Raw genomic sequence first — 17,232 nt, forward strand, 5'->3', positions numbered from 1 at the left:
GCCTTTTAGTGCTTTTATAATAAAATTTAATCTCCTTGACCATAGCATATAGGGTCTACATATTTTGGCTGGTTGCCCAATTCATTGACCATATTTATTCTAATTCACCTCCCCCCACCCCCCCAACTCCCACCCCTAACTTCTGTTCTTCAATCACATTGCCTTTTTTAAAATTCTTAAAACATGTCAGGCTTATTTCTACCTGAGAATGCTGTTTCTCCATCCTGAAATGTTCTGGTTCCAGAATTTCTCATGACTGTATCCTCAGACACTCAGGTCTTAGCACAAATCATCCCTTCATAATGAGGCCTTTGATGACCTCATAATTTAACCTAGACACTTTATCCCTGACCTCCCTGGAGACTGCTCTACCATTCTTTATTTTATCAACTGGCTTTATTTTCTTCATACGATTTATTATTAAGTGAGATTATTTACTTATTTTTTTCCTGCTTTGGTCTGTGTCTTCCATTAGGCTATAAACTCCATGACAGTGAAGAAATTTGTTTTACTTAACAATAAATATCTTAGGACATAGCATGTGCTCAATAAATTTTATTGAATGAAGAAGGAAAACAAAAGCACGTCTTTAAACATTAAATTATCATATAGTTGAATTTTTTTTAAAAAAACAACATGATTGTGATTTCGAGAAATGGACTATGTACGTGAGATTTACTAGTTTGTTTGGTTTTGATGCCATGGTAGTTTAAAACGTAGTGTTTTTATTTGGGGGATTGTTCAATTTTTACTGCTTAGACTGTTCTTTTGGTCATTCATAGGATATGCTAGATATCTTGATAAAATATTTAAAAATTAAACATCATGAATTTTTTACATAATTTCAAATATTTAAGTCTTTTAAAACAAGGTAGACTTACGCTTATCCAAAATGGTTGGCCAGTAAGATACTCCAGTCCATGGAAAATTTTGATTAATTAGGGCTTATCATATATAATGGCTATTAATAAGTAATTTCTGGAATCAGGTGAAAGAAATCAATTTCAAACTGCATGTAGGTTAACCTGTTGTTTTGATGGCTCTAAATGCACTTTAGAATCTTGCTGAACATCCTAATGGAACAATGTAGAATCACAGATATTGGTGCTACACAGGGGCTTGGCATCCTTCACATTCTTAAGGGATATCTTATTCCTACTTCTTACTTTCCAGTAAGTAAAATATTACCACAGGTGTTGGAGAAGTGGTGGTGATGTTGGAGAAGGGAAGAAGGGAACAATGAATCTCATGTTTTCTATCTTTGTAGTGAAAATGCTGCATTATCTTTTTTTTTACTGTTATTATACTTTAAGTTTTAGGGTACATGTGCACAACGTGCAGGTTTGTTACATATGTATACATGTGCCATGTTGGTGTGCTGCACCCATTAACTCGTCATTTAGCATTAAGTATATCTCCTAATGCTATCCCTCCCTCCTCCCCCCACCCCACAACAGTCCCCAGTGTGTGATGCTCCCCTTCCTGTGTCCATGTGTTCTCATTGTTCAATTCCCACCTATGAGTGAGAACATGCGGTGTTTGGTTTTTTGTCCTTTCGATAGTATGGTGAGAATGATGGTTTCCAGCTTCATCCATGTCCCTACAAAGGACATGAACTCATCATTTTTTATGGCTGCATAGTATTCCATGGTGTATATGTGCCACATTTTCTTAATCCAGTCTATCATTGTTGAACATTTGGTTTGGTTCCAAGTCTTTGCTATTGTGAATAGTGCCACAATAAACACACATGTGCATGTGTCTTTATAGCAGCATGATTTATAATCCTTTGGGTATATACCCAGTAATGGGATGGCTGGGTCAAATGGTATTTCTAGTTCTAGATCCCTGAGGAATCACCACACTGACTTCCACAATTGTTTAACTAGTTTACAGTCCCACCAACAGTGTAAAAGTGTTCCTGTTTCTCCACATCCTCTCCAGCACCTGTTGTTTCCTGACTTTTTAATGATTGCCATTCTAACTGGTGTGAGATGGTATCTCATTGTGGTTTTGATTTGCATTTCTCTGATGGCCAGTGATGATGAGCATTTTTTCATGTGTTTTTTGGCTGCATAAATGTCTTCTTTTGAGAAGAGTCTGTTCATATCTTTTGCCCACTTTTTGATGGGGTTGTTTGTTTTTTTCTTGTAAATTTGTTTGAGTTCATTGTAGATTCTGGATATTAGCCCTTTGTCAGATGAGTAGGTTGCAAAAATTTTCTCCCATTCTGTAGGTTGCCTGTTCACTCTGATGGTAGTTTCTTTTGCGGTGCAGAAGCTCTTTCATTTAATTAGATCCCATTTGTCAATTTTGGCTTTTGTTGCCATTGCTTTTGGTGTTTTAAACATGAAGTCCTTGCCCATGCCTATGTCCTGAATGATGTTGCCTAGGTTTTCTTCTAGGGTTTTTATGGTTTTAGGTCTAACATGTAAGTCTTTAATCCATCTTGAATTAATTTTTGTATAAGGTGTAAGGAAGGGATCCAGTTTCAGCTTTCTACATATGGCTAGCCAGTTTTCCCAGCACCATTTATTAAATAGGGAATCCTTTCCCCATTGCTTGTTTTTGTCAGGTTTGTCAAAGATCAGATAGTTGTAGATATGTGGCATTATTTCTGAGGGCTCTGTTCTGTTCCATTGGTCTATATCTCTGTTTTGGTACCAGTACCATGCTGTTTTGGTTACTGTAGCCTTGTAGTATAGTTTGAAGTCAGGTAGTGTGACGCCTCCAGCTTTGTTCTTTTGGCTTAGGATTGACTTGGCAATGCGGGCTCTTTTTTGGTTCCATAGAGCTTTAAAGTATTTTTTTCCAATTCTGTGAAGAAAGTCATTGGTAGCTTGATGGGGATGGCATTGAATCTGTAAATTACCTTGGGCAGTAGATATTGATTCTTCCTACCCATGAGCATGGAATGTTCTTCCATTTGTTTGTATCTTCTTTTATTTCATTGAGCAGTGGTTTGTAGTTCTCCTTGAAGAGGTCCTTCACGTCCCTGGTAAGTTGGTTTCCTAGGTATTTTACTCTCTTTGAAGCAATTGTGAATGGGAATTCACTCATGATTTGGCTCTCTGTTTGTCTGTTATTGGTGTATAAGAATGCTTGTGATTTTTGCACATTGATTTTGTATCCTGAGACTTTGATGAAGTTGCTTATCAGCTTAAGGAGATTTTGGGCTGAGACAATGGGGTTTTCTAGATATACAATTATGTCATCTGCAAACAGGGACAATTTGACTTCCTCTTTTCCGGATTGAATGCCCTTTATTTCCTTCTCCTGCCTGATTGCCCTGGCCAGAACTTCCAACATTATGTTGAATAGGAGTGGTAAGAGAGGGCATCCCTGTCTTGTGCCAGTTTTCAAAGGGAATGCTTCCAGTTTTTGCCCATTCAGTATGATATTGGCTGTGGGTCTGTCATAGATAGCTCTGATTATTTTGAGATATGTCTCACCAATACGTAATTTATTGATAGTTTTTAGCATGAAGGGTTGTTGAATTTTGTCAAAGGCCTTTTCTGCATCTATTGAGATAATCATGTGGTTTTTGTCTTTGGTTCTGTTTATATGCTGGATTACATTTATTTATTTTCGTATTGTGAATTTATTGATTTCGTATGGTGTTCTCTATCATTTTATCATTTTTATAATTTAAGCAAGACTTGTTATCATTTTGTCATATGTAAAAATGGAAGGAAGAAAAGTACCAACCTCCAAGGTGATTTTGCATAAAAGTGTTTTATTCGTATAGGATATCACGTTTACATGTAATATATCTCTACTGCATTGCATTACAGTTACTTTTTTAAAATTTCAGTTTCCCATTGTGCTAAGAGTTAGGTTGTTTGTTGAAGCAAAATGTTTCATTGTTGTTACTCTTAAAATATCTACCTCTACCTGAATATTTAAGAATGGTCTCGGCCATGTAGCCTGAGATTTGGGAGAAGTGAGACAGAAGAAAACAGAGAGAGAGAGACAGACAGAAAGACAGAGAGATGACAACAGGACCAAAAGTAAAGTCTTAAAAAACTTGATCCATGAGTGGTAAGATATGAGAATTTTGATGTTTTGAAAATCATTTTTTTAAAATGTATTTTGTTTTCTTTTCTTAGAAAGTGAGTTGAAAGCAATTTCACCTACAATGAGCTATAATACTGTACAGTAATGTAGATATATGTCACCATCAGAAGAAAGGGCAAGACTTAGAAGAAACCTTGGCCAGAAGGAAGATGGTGGAGAGAACCTGTGCTTTTTGCCCCCTCCTAAAATTGTGGGAAGAAGAATTGGGCAGAAAGAAGGAAACATCCATTGAGACATTTTTGTCATAACACTTCTTGCTCTGGGCAAAATTTCACTTTGCATTTGAAGATCTGTCAAGAGACTTGCTCTTATAGGCCCTTGGCAGATTCTGGGGCACTTATGCATCAGTCAGATGGAGCACAGATATAATGCCCCTAAACATCTTTTGGATTCCATGTAGTGTGAACCGACTCAGAAATTCCTCTCTCCTCCAAGAAAGGATGAGGCACTTGCAGAGTCTGAGATGGTAGGTAGCCAAAGGGAGCCATAGAGAGGTGGAGATTAATCTGCTGTCGAGGTCTATATGGAAAACCAATTTTGTTTGGGGGGAAAAAAAGAAAGAAAATCAGAGCCAGAACTTCAGTTGTCTATATGAGTAAGAACTGAGTGTTTGGCTAGAGTTGAGGATACACATGGGAGTGTTGGGAGGTTAGGGAACCACTTGTCCTGATCCAGCTAAGATTCATCCCACTTGTTAGCCAACCTCAGACTTCAATATTTGATGCCAGTGTCACACCCAGGTGACAAGAGGTATTATCATAGAAATCAGAAGAGCCAGAGGGTGGTAAAAAATCTCATTCATGTAGACTTGGCATATATGCTTCCAACATACGAAGCTACTTAAGCATCTACTTTTAATATCTACTGCATATACCATATGGTAAAAGAAGGAAACAAAATCTCTAAGATCACACCTTTGGTAAAGAAGAAAATGTAACTGAGTTATCCAAAGTAACTTGATACTATTATTAGATCAGACTAAGTTTATAAGATTGAAATCTATCTATTCATCTAATTATTTTTTATACTACTCCTACCCAGTGCCTTGATGTGATGGTTAATATTATCAACTTGATTGGATTGAAGGATGTGAAGTATTGTTCCTGGGTGTGTCTGTGAGGGTGTTGCCAAAGGAGATTAACATTTGAGTCAGTGGACTGGGAGAGGCAAACCCACCCTCAATCTGGGCAGGTACCATCTAATCAGCTGCCAGGATGGCTAGAATAAAGCAGGCAGAAGAACGTGGAATGAGGAGACTGGCTGAGTCTTCTGGCCTTCATCTTTCTTTTGTACTGGACGCTTCCTGCGTTCGAACATCGGACTCCAAGTTCTTCAGCTTTTGGGTTCTTGGACTTATACCAGTGGTTTGCCAGGGGCTTTCGGGCCTTTGGTCACAGACTGAAGGCTGCACTGTCAGCTTCCCTACTTTTGAGGTTTTGGGACTCGGACTGGCTTCCTTGCTCTCCAGTTTGCAGCACCTATTGTGGAACTTCACCTTGTGATTGTGTGAGTCAATACTCCTTAATAAATTCCCCTTCACATATACATCCAACCTATTAGTTCTGTGTCTCTAGAGAATCCTGACTAATACACTTGTTATCAGCAAGAAAAGAAAATGAACAAAGATTGTCTTTGATAATCCAAATGCTTCTTTGACAAAGGTATTATAGTAAATAGATTCATATTAGTGGAGTGTTCCCAAACAACAACAACAAAAGAAATAACTTTATTTGTATTTTTGAAGATTTCTTCAAATTAACTTTAAAGTTACTGTATAAGGATACTTAGAATTAAAATCCAGTTTCTGGTCTGGAATGTAAGGAGCTTAGAAGTCTCTACTCTGTTTTAACAAGTAAAAAGCTGAATAAACTGAAAAATCAACAACTCTTCTTAGATCCAGAAGAGAAATGAGATCACAGGGCAAACCACTTCCCCAAAGTTGAAGAGACAGCCAGAAAAATACAGAAATAAAAACTATAACACTGTGATTTTAAAAAATCAAAGGAGAACTAAAGAAATAGAGATAAATTCCATTTTTATAGGTAGAAAGATAGTATTAAGAAGTCAATTCTCCCAATATGATCTGTAGATTCAATGCAATCCCAATCAAAATCCCAGAAACATATATTGTGGATATCAACAAACTGATTCTAATGGGTCATTATATGGAGAAGCAAAAGGCCCAGAATAGCCAACACAAAATCAAATGAAATAACAAAATTGGAGGACTAACACTACTCAGTTTCAAGACTTAGTACAAAGCTACAGTCTTCAAGATCATTTGATATTGACAAAAGAATAGATAAGTACATTAGTGAACAGAATAGAGAACTCAGAAATAGACCCACATAAACATAGTCAACTGATCTTTGATGAAGGAGCAAAGGCAATACAATGGAACAAAACAGCGTTTTCAATAAATGGTGCTGAAACAAGTAGACATCCACATGCATACAATAAGCAAGATGGAGACCTTACATCCTTCATAAAGTTAACTCAGAATGCAGCACAGATCTAAATGTAATATGTAAAACTATAAAACTCTTTGAAGATAACACAGTAGAAAATCTGTATAATCTTGTGTATGGTAATGGCTTTTTAGATACAACAGCAAAGGCACAATTTATGAAATAAAGAATTGATAAGCTGGAGTTCATCCAAATTGCAAATTTCTGTTTTGCAAAAGATATTGCCAAGAGAATGTAAAGATATGCCGCAGATTGGGAGAAAATATTTGCAGGCATATCTGACAAAATAATGTTATCCAAAATATGCAAATAATTCTTAAAACTTAACAACAAGAGAACAAACAACCAGTTCAAAACCTAGGTCAAAGATCTTGGCAGACACCTCACCACAGAAGATATACAGATGACAAATAAGCATATGAAAAGGTGTTCATAACATTTGTCGTCAGGTAAATGCAAATTAAAACAAAAATAAGGTACCACTGTACATCTGTTAGAATGGTCATAATCCAGAACACTGCCACACTAAATGTTGGAGAACATGTAGACCCACAGGAACTCTCATTCATTGCTTGTGGGAATGAAAAAATGGTACAGCCACTTTGGAACAGTTTAGTAGTTTCTTACAAAACTCAACACACTCTTACCATACTTTCCAGTAATTGTGACCCTTGGTATCTATCCAAAGAAGCTGATATTTTATAGCCACACAAAAACCTGCATAGGAACGTTTACAGCAGCTGTACTCATAATTGTCAAAACTTGTAAGCAACCAATATGTCCTTTAGTAAGTGAATAGAAAAATAAATGGTGGTACATGTAGTCAGCAGAATATTGTTCAGAACTAAAAGGAAATGAGCTATGAAGCAATGAGAAGCATGGAGGAAACTTCAATGTATATTATTAAGCAAAAGAAGCAAATCTGAAAAGGCTTTATACTATATGATTCGAATTACATGTGACATTCTAGAAAACGCCAAACCGTGGAGCCAGTAACAAGATCCGTTGTTGCCAGGGGTTGGGGCTAGTGATAGGAGATAAATAGGCAGAGTCCAGAGGATTTTTAGGGCAGTGTAAATACTGTGTGATACTACTCTGATGAATACATGCCATTATATATTTATTCAAACACACAGAATGTACAAACCAACAGAGAATGTAAACTAGGGGCTTTGGATGATAATAATTATCAATATAGATTCATGAATTGTAACATATATAACTTTTGTGGGAGATGCTACTAATGGGGAAGGCTATACATCTGTGGGGAGCAGGTGGTATATAGGAAATATCTGTACCTTCAATCAGTTTTTCTGTGAACCTAAAATTGCTCTAAAAATAAATATAATAAAATAGAATTGGTTTGAAAGTGTATTTTAAGAAGAGATAACTTAAAGAGATCAATTAAAATTGAATATAATCTGACAATTTAGCAACTCTTCATTTCTAATTTGTTTAATTTTTTGATATTAGTTTACCTTTATAAGATTTATGGTAGAACAGGGAGTTATATTTGCTGTATACTTTTAAGATGATCTGTTACAATCACAAGTTGAAATTATTCAGTCTTTTTATTCATCAGTCCACTTGCCTGTATTATCAAGGCACATAGAGTTATTGATTATTAAAAGATGCTTCCAAGAAGTACTCTTCCTGGATGTTTGAATGTAATTGAGTAAGCTTGTCCATTTATTGGTATATTCAGCAGTTTAAGAGCTTGCAGTTTTGATTTTCTATCCCTTCCTTGCTTGGGCAATTCCTTCCTATACAACATGCTGCAGTATTTGTGATTCTTTGCTTAGCACCGGAGAAAAATGTTGCAATCCTGTTAATTTGAATACTCCCTCACCTTACAGCTCAAATCATTCATCTGATATTCTCAATTCAAAGTGCCTTGGAAACTGGAATGGTGGTATGCATATTTGAAATCCACAGATACATGAATTAATGTATTTATCCAACAATTTAGTGTTTTCCTTTATCAAGTTATTTGGTAGAGATGCTACTAGAGTAACTGTGAATTTTGTCCCTAAGCACCTGGTATAAGTGCTAATATGTAAATAAGCCAAACAGTAGTTCCCACAATAGCTGACAGGAGGATTCATCTATGCATAATGATGTGCTGGATGAATCTCATTCTTGCTTTAGTACAGCTAAGCATGCAATAGCCTGTGAGGATGAGGCAAAGAAAAGGTTAATTCTCAGAGGCTCATCTTTCTCTACACTAATTAATAATGGAATTCATTAGAATTATTTAGCTTATGAATATATGAAATTTAAATTTTATATTTCTTTTATGTTATAATTTGAGAATGAAACTATAGGTGACACAGGGAGACCTATTCTACACAGATGTGCATTAAATTTAAATTTAGTCATCTCTACTTATTGACTTTTACTAAACGCAGATCAGTTTTTCAAATGCTCAAGAGAAGAGAGCAATGGAGAAAAAGGACAATGGAGAAAAAGGAGGAGAAAGGAAGAGAGACTACAAAAGATGCTACCTGTATATCTGCTACAATGAATTCTTAATAATTGTTATGAAGCCGTATTATCAATGTAAATTGAACACAGCCCAGAGATGAACTTGGTATAACTTTCAATTGTGTGAAGGTATTAGATTCACTTATAAAGTAAACATATATTCAGCACCCACTGTGTTCCAAACCTATAAAAAATGTTGGAAATAAAAGTGAATGTAGCCAGGTGCGGTGGCTCCTGCCTGTAATCCCAGCACTTTCAGAGGCCGAGCTGGGCAGATTACTTGAAGTCAGGAGTTTAGGACAAGCCTGGCCAACATGGTGAAGCCCTGTCTCTACTGAAAATACAGAAATTACCGGGCATGGTGGCGGATGCCTGTAATCCCAGCTACTCAGGAGACTGAGGCAGGAGAATCGCTTGAACTCAGGAGGCAGAGGTTGCAGTGAGCCAAGACTGCGCCACTGCACTCCAGCCTGGGCAGCAAAGCCAGACTCTATCTCAAAAAAAGAAAAAAAAAAAGTGAATGAGACAAAGACACCAGCTTCAGTGAACCACAGGAGAAGAGAGGGCAGGGAGGAGACCCATAATAATGCTTGCTGAGTATCAGGTATTGTTCTTAGAGGTCTGTCTGAATTAACTCATTTGATTCTCACTCTTACAAAACATATATATCTCTGTGGGAAAGATACTTCACTACAGTTTCACAGATGAGGAAACTTTGGCACTGAACACTGATGTTAACTTATCTAAGTTCATGTAGTTATTCTACTAACCAGGAGAGGTGAAGTCATGTATCTATACCAAAGAAATCATAAGAACATAGAATAAAGGTCTGCTGTGTCTTTTCTTGCTCAAGTCGTAGTCTTGTATGGCTTGGGAATTCCTCCTTCAAGAGGTCACTCAGAGATCAAGGTTTCTTCCACGTTGTAGCTACAAAACTATAACTAAAACATTGGAAATACCTAGTTTTCAAGGTCATCATGGAGGGTTAGGGAGGGTAAGGGGATTGATCATGGGGATTATGAACAGTCCTGGAAATGACGAATGCTACTTCCTTCATATCCATTTGCTAAATCAGTCATGTGGTTCCAACCTAATATAAAGCAATCTAGGAAATGTGGTTCTTCTATGTGCTTTTAAGACAACATGAACTGGTGAACTGACAAATTTGCGTCACAGTTAATGAGTGGCACAGATAAGATTTGAACCTAGACAGTCATACAGTGGTCGGTCACTCTCTTAACCGTTAAGTGCTTCTTATAAAGAAATATTTATAATGCAATGTGGCAAATGAAGCCAAGCAGAAAAACGAACATTGGAGAGCTAAAGGAGAGCACTTTGTAGTCAGTAAGTCCTCATCAAAATCACATGTAACATAATAAAGTTTGGTATTTGTCCTTCTGAATAAACAAGGTGATATGTCAACACTGTACTCTGTTCTTATACAGTATTTCTTTGTCAAGAAAAATGTATTCTATGGTTCAGTCTTATTGTGTAGTTTTATTATACTGTTATGTATTTAACCTAAAAAAGGGATAAACTCTGTGTGCTTTTCACTCTTATGTTAAAACTAAAATAGAATTTACACATACAATATAAGCATGTATGCAAAACCAGTAAAATTCTAATCAGCATGAATTTAATATGACAGATAAAATTATTTTGTTGAAACTAAATTGCAATTCCCATTGTGACTCTGATTTTGATTGCTATATTGCAATTCCTTTGATTTTGGCATGACTTATCTGCTGGTTGCCCTTGATGTCTTCAACTTTCCTACCATAGTTTTCTATTTGAATAAGCAGGAAACATTTGTTTATGTAGCACTTTCTCATATTATTTGGCCTTCACCTGTATTGGTGCAAGATATAGTATTTACATGTTAAGTTGGACTCTGTCTTACATTAATTTGCCTGTGCCTTCTAAAGTGGAAATACCTGGAGGCAATTCAATTGTAAGTATAAATGCAAACTGTGTAAATGGGGATTAGAGTATAAATGGGGATTAAAGTTGTCTAAAAGAACTCACACATGTAATGGATATCTTTTTGGTATGGAACCCATGGGTTTCTAAAACTACTAGGAGACAATGCTTAAGACCTGAAACACAAACTAACAAGGGGTAGGCTTTTTAAAACCAGGGAAATAGCTTCATTTTTTGTTTTAAAGAAATAATGGGTATCTCTATAGAAGAGTAGGAGCAGGGTTCTATTATTTGACCCATGTAGGCTATGTGTAATCTCAGCCAGCCTGGATTCAATTCTTCATTTCCATGCCCTGGCACTTTATTGCAACTGATTTGTAATCTTTGTGCATTTTCCACGTAAAATATTTTTTGTAATATTATGTAAAAGTGAAAAATGGCTTTGTTGAGTAGGCGTTGTTAAATTTGTAAATTACAAGGAATACTAAAGCCTGAAATTTAGATGGACACCTGGAATCATGGAAATCTTAAGTTTAGTAGAAGTCATGAGTCTTTTTTTTTTTTTGAGATGGAATTTTGCTCTCGTTGCCCAGGCTGGAGTACAATGGTGCCATCTCGGCTCACAGCAACTCCGCCTCCTAGGTTCAAGCGATTCTCTTGCCTCAGCCTCCCAAGTAGCTGGGATTACAGGCATACGCCACTGCGTTCGGCTAATTCTGTATTTTTAGTAGAGATGAGGTTTCTCCATGTTGGTCAGGATGGTCTCGAACTCCCGACCTCAGGTGATCTGCCCGGCTTGGCCTCCCAAAGTGTTGGGATTTCAGGCATAAGCTACCACACCTAACCTAAAGTAATGGGTCTTGTATTTGTAGAGATTCACATTTTTTGACAGCAAAGTAATATATTACTGAATGAAACCATAATTCAAACCCAGATAAAAATTAAAAACAAACATTTTTACTTTACTCTTTTCTTTCCCCAGTTTTTCCTACTTTTCTCCTTTTTTAAAATACTTCTCCCCCTTCCTTTTCTGTTTCACTCCTCTCCTCACTCTCTCTTCATTTGGTTTATCATTAAATGAGGATTATGAAATAGATACTATTTGTCAGGTATTATGCTAAACAGAGGATACACAGATGCATAAGAGGCAGTCTTGAATTTCAAGGAGATTTCAGTGTAGTAGGAAGTAGAAACACAATAAAGTATTTAGGTGATGGGCTGAGTGGTTAACACCTAGGAAAGGAAGATACAGTTGAATTGAAATGGAGGGGCCAAAAAATTCGGCAAGGGAAGTTTTGAGGTTAGGTGAAGGTCAAGAGGCTTCTAAGAGCAATCTTCTAGACTGAATCTTTAAGGACACATAGGCTACGCTGGTGGTCATTTAGACCCAGGGTAGAATGTATTACAGCACATAATACATATTTAAAAACTCTCTGCACACATGGGGAGGGATTATCTCTGAAACAGATACCTGATTATTTCTGTTGAGCCTATTATTAATGGTATTACACTTTCATGTCCATTAGAAACACCTGAATTGTTAAATAAACAAGTTGGTATCTAGACCCTTTCCCCAAAGAAACTAATGAAACTAATTAGATCTGTAGCAGGACTGAGTAATCAGTGTTAAATCCTGATTGTTTAAGCAGGTGATCCAGAGTCTATAGATTTATAAACTCCACCACATTTGGCTTGCAAATATAATGATAGGCTTGCAGTTGTGTTTGGGTATAGGGGTTGATTTTTTTTTTTAAATAAAAAAGAAGAATTGTTGAGAGTACACTGGGTAGAGGTGGCTGAAGCACATTTATGAAGATATAACCAGAAAAGAGAATCTCTGAGAATATTAGAAGTGAGGTGCTTCCTGAGGTGAAATGGGTAGTAAAAAATTGTGAAAGCTGCAGTCAGTAGTGTAAGGGATGCAGAATGTCTAAGTATAGCAATTTATAATGGTTGACTTGTTTTTGTTTTAATAAAAAATCTCTTTTGCTTCACAAAAGCTTTAGTAAAGTTGACTGCATAAACATGGTTAGCTGTATGTTAACTTATTTTTTTTGAAGACATTAAGAAAGACGTTTTATCAGTCATATGCTGGAGCCAAGCTGTACAGCATGGAAGATACAGTTTCTAAAATTACAGGGATTTTGTGAGATTGTTGCTAAATATAACCATCATAAAAAATTAACATATAAACTTACATATGAAAATTAACGTGTAAACTTACAAGCAAATATATTGTATTAATAATAGTTAATATATATTGAAAACATATCACTACCTAATTATTTTACTACAATGTACCATTATCTTTGCTTTTGAGGCAATTGATGACTATTGTATCTGAGAACGTATATACATATGTATATACATTTATATCTGAGTAATCTGAGTATAAGTATACTAAGACACAATAGATATTAATAACCTGAAAAGCAAAGATATGTATGCAGTGGTATACTACTGCACATCTCTTCTCAAGTCTTCATACAGAGACCTCTCATTGGTATCTTGAAATTGTCACGATGGGAGAATTTGCAACATGAAAATTATCAAGCATTGTAGAGAAAGAAAGACTTGGTATTTTTCTTGTTTTATTTTGAAAGCTGGTTCTTACTCACTGTCTCAGTGGACTACTTTTTTGTCTTTCCTCCCTCCCCACCCTTCCTTTTCCTTTTGTCTTTCTTCTTCCCTCACTTTCTTCCTCTGTCCCTCCATTGTTTCTTTTTTCCACTTTACCCATCTGATATTCATTTTCCTTTCATAAGGCTGTGGCTTTTGAGAAACACCTACTTGTACTAACAGCCTGTCTACTTTTTATGACATGATTCAGTGGAATATAAAGAATTTAGAGTAAACCAATCTAAACATCTACACATTCTATTCTCAGCCATAGCTGATTCTGAGAAATGCAATTGACTCAAGTCAGGCTAGTCACAGATAAAATTTTACACTTGATCTTAACCGAAAGGCTGAGGAACTATAGATACAATTTTAATTGCAGTCCCAAGATTTTTGTTTGAAAGGCCTGAGAAACAGTCTATTACTTTTCCTTTGGACATGAATCACCAGAATAATAGCCTGTGGATTCCTGGTACTAACATAGTGGCTAGGAGGGAATATGGCTTGACGGTGAAGCCAGGACAAAAAAAGAACTAAGCACACAAGATAGTGGGCCCTGGTCATATCGATTAAGCTATATGTGGATTATTCACTTCCTTGAGTGAACACATTACTTTTCTTCATTAAATATGTTTGGGGGTCTTTCCCACATTAGTTATATAAAACCTTCCAATTGCAGCAGATTGAACTTTATATCTTGTATAAAATAGTGCAAAACAGAGATCATTCCTATGGGCTAGTGAGATAATCCATGAACTGGAGAAGCCAGAGTGCAGGCAGAACCTGTGGAGATAGCAGAGATTCACCAAGAAAAGAGAAACTGAGCTCTCAGACTTGGCAACTAGTGATGGTTACATTATTCACTATGTTTAACTTTACTATCTATTAGTATTTGGTCTTTAAATAGTAATTACTTTTTATTCTATTGTTATGCAGTTTTACAATCTGCATTTCTTGGTTTTATGTATTTTACCTGAAGGATTAGTTAAAATAAATATTTCATGAGTTCAAAGACTGCATTTTTGTTTTGTTTTTAACCTCACATCATCCCATCCTTTGAAATATTGTGTGTTTGATAAATGTTGTTAATTGATTAACTACATTTTATTGCATCTTAGGGAGAGATCTTAGTATCAAAATTCTTTTGTATCTCCATTATTTATTGTATGACTCTTGAAAATTATATATATCCTAAGTGCTTTTGTGAAAAAAAATGGATACTAAATTGAGCAAATTAGATCAATAACCTCTATCTGTGATAACTTACAAATAAGAAGATTAGGGGAAGCGATAGAAGATGAATTTTCTTGTTAGGGAGTTCATGCATTAAGTAGAACTTAAAATAGTTTGATCCTAGGGTGACCGTACATTCTATTTGCCACTTATGCTGGCAAATTATTAATAGCACTGTCTTTAATTCTCAACAATGTCCCAGTTTGTATGATAAACTACATTGCCCAGTAGTTATTTAAATATTTCTCAAACCTGGATATCATCTGAATTACCAGGAGACAGATTTTTTTAAATATAAAGTATTTCCAATGTGTAAAAAGAAAGAAAATAATAGAAACCTATATGCCCACAAACAAAATTGGATAAATGTTAACATTCTGCCATTTTTCTTTAACTCTTTTCTTGTAAAAGCAAGACAATATTACAATTAGTATTCATAAATCTACTATTCCAATCTTGTCATCTTCCCTTTCTCCCCAGAGTTAATTATTACGATGTCAGTAAATTATCCTGCCTATGCATTCATTTATATTTTGATTGTGTGTGTATTAAAGATTTAGATGTAGTAATTTGCACAGTTTAATACTGTTTATATAAAAGTTACTAAAACAAAAACAGCGATATATATTTTTATGAAAACATTTAAAAAATATGAATTACTGAACATCTCTCCTATGCATTAACTTGGAATGTTTTGGATTTGGAACTAGGAATATATATTGTGTCCCAGATGATTTTGATATGTAGATAGCTTTGGGAAATTTGATTATTGTCAGATCCCAAACTAATTTACAATGTTTAATTAGATTTATAATATCTAGTTTGATGGGCTAGAGATTCAATATTGAATATAGGCAATAAACATCCCAGGATGAAATCTGATAAGCTAAACAGATCAACTTTTCAGTGATCTTTAAAATACAGCCTGTTATGTTTTCCTCTTATAATATTAGTATATTAGTTTCACATGGGTTTTCAAGGGTGAGAACTATGGAATTTCCACCTATTATTTCAATTCCCAAATTGAAGTAGGCCAATTAAGCTGTGAAGCAAGACAATTAAACTGTGTGGTCATGGGCATACGGCAATATACTAAAAATTACATTTAGGAAATACTTATGTGAATAAAAGATAATGCTAATGCATTATTGAGTTTCAGGAAAGGCCAAAAACATTTTAGAAAACATTAATGGGTTCAGAGAATGGATGCTGAGAATATGCTCTTAATGTATTGAATTAAGAAAGAATAATATAGAAGGCAAAAATGAACTTTCAGAATAGAAACTATTAAAGAAGAATAAAGGTATAGGCCTAAGTAAATTGCCAATTCCTTGTATGCACTGAAAAGTATCTAATTTCAAGCACTTTACTAAACTTATTGAAATTCTTAGAGTATTATATATTTGACTTCCTTAATCATTGCATGTTTTGTCTCTTTTTAACCAAAACCAACTGACCTGGTATGCTCTGATTATATGAGTGTTTACGCAATTGTCCTTGAGTCCTAAAGCAAACTGTGATTCATTTCATACAATGGTACTAATGATAGAAAACAACTTAGAAAATAAACTTTGAGACTTCTGGAAAGTTTCAAGTGACATATCCTAAATATTTACCTGTATATTTACATGAGACTTCATTGACAGATTCTCACCACCAAACTTCATCAATCAAGCATCATTTGGAGTGAATTGGAAAGACAGGGACACATTCTCAAAATATCTTCAAAAGATTTAATGATGTCACTCTATGTTTCTAAAAGTTAGAGTGACTTTGGCACCTCATCATTTTACTTGTCTTTTGGAGTCTCAAGATAAACGAAAGGGAATAATGAAAAGGATAGGATAATTTTGGAAGAAATTGTGGTTTGCAACTGAGCTATCAAATAAATCACCCTCTAAAGGAGACAACAATAGAGAAGATTTTGGCTCTGGCCATTGGGTAAAGATAAGCATTCAAAATGAGACAATGAAGCCTAGGGTAGATAATAGCTTATCCAGCACAGCGATGTTTCCAATTAATGTTAATAGAAGCATATAGAATTTCACAGTACTGCTGCTAGCCATTCTTAGAATTTTGTTAACATCTGTATGCCTATCCTTTATTCAACACCTCGAATAAAAAAGTGGGAAAAAATTGAATCAATGCTTCTTTATCTAAGGTAAGGGAAATTTTAATTGAGAATCACATTTTTTAAAAGTGGTTTAGAAAAAAGTAAGGTGGCTTCACATTGCTCTTTATTACACAGATAATTCTTACACAAGTTTTGACCCCATTAATCTGCTAATTAAATATCACAAGTGTCTGAATCTGTTGGAAATATTGGACATCTAGAAATGAAAAGGCAGATGCAGTTACTGCAAATTATGGTACTCCATGGTAAATGCAATGTAGGGAGATTACAAGGTGCTATGAGAACATGTATGAAAGT

General features: G+C 35.3%; 1 long non-coding RNA gene across 5 annotated transcripts in view; it reads right to left on the reverse strand.

Annotated features, from left to right (window-relative positions):
- The window catches only part of LOC131381637 (uncharacterized), a 94,146-nt gene that overhangs the window by 66,986 nt on the left and 9,928 nt on the right, over positions 1-17,232 (reverse strand). The window contains exon 1 of one of the 5 annotated variants that reach the window (XR_009210520.1): positions 203-277. The exons of 2 other annotated variants lie outside the window; for them this stretch is intronic. This is a non-coding gene — a long non-coding RNA (uncharacterized LOC131381637). Of the gene's footprint in view, positions 1-202; positions 278-17,232 lie in introns of those variants that run through there. 2 more of the 5 variants (XR_009210517.1, XR_009210519.1) reach the window with 2 other exon arrangements.

The sequence above is a fragment of the Hylobates moloch genome, unplaced genomic scaffold, assembly GCF_009828535.3.
Source record: "Hylobates moloch isolate HMO894 unplaced genomic scaffold, HMol_V3 SCAFFOLD_2, whole genome shotgun sequence".
Lineage (NCBI taxonomy): Eukaryota > Metazoa > Chordata > Mammalia > Primates > Hylobatidae > Hylobates > Hylobates moloch.